At 37.3% G+C, this 4429-nt stretch overlaps 1 protein-coding gene across 3 annotated transcripts in view; it reads left to right on the top strand.

The window, feature by feature from the left end:
- LOC106870146 (uncharacterized) overlaps positions 1-4429 on the top strand; it is a 274865-nt gene that overhangs the window by 162932 nt on the left and 107504 nt on the right. Inside the window, exon 3 of one of the 3 annotated variants that reach the window (XR_008263724.1) lies at positions 2595-2710. The exons of the other annotated variants lie outside the window; for them this stretch is intronic. The gene's annotated coding sequence lies outside the window, so the exon portion shown is untranslated. The remainder of the gene's footprint in view (positions 1-2594; positions 2711-4429) is intronic. 3 annotated transcript variants of the gene reach the window in all.

Below are 4429 nucleotides of genomic sequence, written 5' to 3'. Positions count from 1 at the left end.
TCTCTCTCTCTCTCTCTCTCTATCTCTCTCTCTCTCTCTCCACTCTCTCTCTCCCCACTCTCTCTCTCTCGGTGGCTCATACGACTTTAGATGGTTGACAAACTCAGCTTTTGAGAGAATATACCATCCACAAACATCGCGCCTCAATTGTTGCTGGGTCTCTGCAGGCACTGCACTTGGGTTCCGTTTATTGAGCATGCTCCATTCACTTTTGTTCAAAGACATCGCAACAGTACTTGATATTCTTTCCCGATATGCTGTATGACTTTGAAGTCAAATTCTCCCAGATATCCATATCAATCCCTCTCAAAGCTTCGAGATTGCTTTTATGACATCCTCTAACCGTTTCCTAGGCTAATGTTGAGACCTGCTCCCTCTAACCAGCTATCCATAAAATATCTGGGTAGCCTTCCGCCTTCCACCCTGACAACTTGTCCAGTCCAACGTATCTGTTTTCAAAGTTAACCTTGTTTCAATACAAAGGCTGCTAGCTTTCTCAAGCACAACATCAAGCGTATAAGAGGACCACTTTATGTACAAGAATCGCCGGACACAATGGTGGTGAAGCTTTCCCAAACTGCTTGATATGATGCCTGGAAAGTCTTCACGTTTAGCAGCCGTACAGCAGGGCTGTAGAACACAAGCCTCATACACAGTGAGCATCGTGTCTCTCGTTAAACTCCGACCTGACTAGACTCGCTTGTCGAGATTCTAGAAAGTAGTTCCAGCTTTTGCAATCCTGTGATTTATTTCGGTGTCAAGGGTACCGTCTCTACTAAATGTTCTTCCAAGATACACAGAGTCGTCCCCCACTTCAAGCTTTTCCTACCACGAAAATTTCAGTGGAGTGTACATAACCTTTATCTTTCTATGCTAATATTTAGCCTCAATGTCGTGCATGCATCGGAGAAGATGTCCAATATTGTCTTTATGTCCATCGCTGAATGAACCACAAATTCCGCATTATCAGCATGAAGGAACTCTGACAAGGCTGGCAAATATTTTTGACTTGGTGTTGAAACGTTTTAGATAAGAAACATTACCAAATGTTCTGCATCGATCGCAAGTACACGCCGAATATTTTTCGAGAATATATATATAACTAATATAAACAGCTAGGGGCAATGTGATACCATAAAGGGAAAATTCAGTCGTCAATAAGTGTGACTAAGGATGCCGAAGCACCTACAGTGCTAGAAATAAGAGTTAAAATACTCTTAATACTGTAGGAAAAGCGCAAATGTATATATACATGCTGACGGTCGGTTATGGAGCGGTTATCACCTTATGACCGACCCGAGAATCCCCAGACTAGATAATCCCGGGCGGTGCCTCCATATATGTATATATATATTCTCTTTTATTTGCTTCAGTCATTTGACTGCAGCCATGCTGGAGCACCGTCTTTAGTCGAGCAAATCGACCCCAGGATCTATACTTTGTAAGCCTAATACTTATTCTATCGGTGTCTTTTCCCAAACTGCAAAGTTACGAGGACGTAAACACACCAGCATCGGTTGTCAAGTGATGTTGGGGGCAAACACACACACACACACACACACACACATGTGACATATTGGTATAATTATAAACAGGGCAAATTTTAGCCATTTCTTCGCAGACTGAAAAGATGATGAACAAATTTAATCGATTTTCGAACTTTATTGGGTTCTCATCAGAGGTGTCCACAACATTCTAACAGTCTCCAGAGAAACAATCAGCCAATCTGTTTATATACTCAGCAAATATAGCACGGCCTGTCAACGGGGATCTTAGTCCATACAGTATCAAGGTATGATATAATAAATATGTAACATATGATATAATTATAAACAGGACCAATTTTAGCCATTTCTCCGCAAACTGAAAAAAAAAAGTCATGAATAACATTAATCGATTTTCGGTCCACATCAGTCCAACAGTCTCCAGAGAAACAAGCAGCAGAATTATTTATATACTTAACAAATGCATAATTTGCATACAGAAAGTGTTTAACACTCTATAAATACCAGCGGTCTGTCAACGGGGATTTTAGTCCACACAGTATTAAGGTATGATATAATGAATATGTAACATATAGTATAACTATAATATATATATATATATATATATATATATATATCGGATCATTAGTAGTATACATAACAGAAAAGGCGTTCCTCTGTGCGTCCTGTTATGCGCATGCCCAGTGATAAACATTAACCGGTTATAGCGTTTTCCAGACTGGGTACATGTTTATGCGCATGCCCGAAGACAAAAATTACCGTCAATGCTATTTGAAATTTTCGCGGATCAACCTTACGATCTTTTCATACAATTTGATTTGCTTTTGTGATATAAGACATCTAAAAACGTTTATTGCATAATGTTTACTTTCCGTTTCTTTAATGCTAATAATATTTTGTTTTTATCATCCTCCGTAGAAAGAATTGCTTTTATTAAAGCTTATGTTTAGTTGTGTGTTAGTTTTTCAGTTAATACATCTTGTTAATATATTCATCATTGTTCTTTTTTATATTAAATGCACATTCTATTAATAACTGCTTTGTAGTATTCCATCTTCTAGGTCTCTGCTTTAAATTTTTATATTTTAGACTGATGCATCACCTGTATATGTTCGTTCAACATGCTAGAAATACCAGCCAAATCGCCCTGTCCTCACACCTTTTGAAGTACTTAAGGACCTCGAATGAATGTTTAACTACTAGGAGTGAGGTTTTTTCTTGCTATCCACATTTTAAAAAATACATCTTAGATGAAATTAAGACACATCCATTTAATGCTGACGTAATTTTTCGACATACATAAGACAACAGTTTTTTCGTGCGAAGTTTTGTCAGTGAACAGGTCGCAGTTCCAGAGCGACGAAAATATTTGGACACAAATTTAAACGTTGAAGTGAATCTAACGGCTTTTTGTGTTCTTAAATTGCTTACAATTATCTTCCACGCTGCGATTGTTTTTGTTTCAGCACACGCTCTCAGATCAAGCCACTTGCTATGCAAGTACATCTCCGTAATTTAATTTTCATTTGTGTCAGAATTTTCGTTGCTCGACCGATATCACAGACAAACTTTAGCCAGGACAGACACCAGCTGACAGACCAGATTTAACTGACAGAGTATTTAATATGAAACTTAAGGATCTCTTACATGATATTTTAGAGAAGAATGTTTTGGGAGATGTTGCAGGGTACATGTGGACTATAGAGTTTCAAAAGCGTGCATTACCCCGTTGTCATATGCTGTTCATATTAAAAAAGATCCAGAACATTATGATAAATTTGTTTCTACAGAGCTTCCAAATCCACAAACAACCAATTCTGTTTCAACATGTCACCAAAAGCATGCTACATGGTCCATGTGGAAGAGATAAACCCAATGCAACATATATGGTTGATGGGAAATGTAAAAGACAATTCCTTAAAAACATTCAGGAAAACACATTACATAGTTATAATGGCTATCCACTTTACCGACATCGAAACAATGGTTTTACATTTACGAAGTCTGTTGAATTAGATAATCGTTCAGTAGTACCATATTCCCCCTTCTTTTTAATCAAATATGGCGGTCATTGTAATGTAGAGATATATGCATCTGTAAAATCAGTTAAATATGTTAGAAAATATATTCATAAAGGTCATGATCGGGTGACAGTCAATATTAATGCACAAGCCAATGCACAACAAACACACAAAGAGGAAATTGAAAATTATATCAATGGCTGCTATGTATCCTCATCAGAACAGTCAGGAAGATTTTAGGGTTCAAATTACATGGTTCATATCCTGCAGTCCGACAGCTTACAGTTCATTTGCCCCAACAGCAATACGTTTACTTTAATGAGGTTGATGATATTGAACATGTTATCCACACACGTGGCAGGTCCACTCTCACTGAATGGATGTGAGTTAACCGGGAATCACTAGCTAACTCATTCGCATATACATTGCACTATATTGATTTCCCTGAATTTTACACAGGGAATAATAGTGAGAAAATGTGGCGTCTCAGAAAAAATAATACACACTCATTTGGGCGTATCTACTTTGTTTCCCCAAAGGAACAAGAGCGATGCTAACTGAGAGCTTTACTATATCATATTCCCGGAGCTACATCATTTGAAGATATGAGAACTATTAATGGTGTAGTTTGCCATAGTTACAAAGCGGCTCTAATGAAAGTGGGTTTAGCACATGATGACCGTGAATACTATCAGACTATGGAGTCTGCAAATATTTCAGCTACTCCATATCAGATGCGAAGACTTTTCTGCTCTATTCTTAATTACTGCATTCTGTATGTATACTTATGTATATATATATATTACACAAATATATTATATAATGTAAAATACACTATCTTAAAGATAGCGTGTTCGCACAAGTGTGTGTGTGTGTGCATATATATATATATATATATATATA

The sequence above is a fragment of the Octopus bimaculoides genome, chromosome 3 (genome assembly GCF_001194135.2).
Source record: "Octopus bimaculoides isolate UCB-OBI-ISO-001 chromosome 3, ASM119413v2, whole genome shotgun sequence".
Taxonomy (NCBI): domain Eukaryota; kingdom Metazoa; phylum Mollusca; class Cephalopoda; order Octopoda; family Octopodidae; genus Octopus; species Octopus bimaculoides.
Note: the sequence above shows the minus strand (reverse complement) of the source record. Positions and strands in the feature narration are given on the sequence as shown.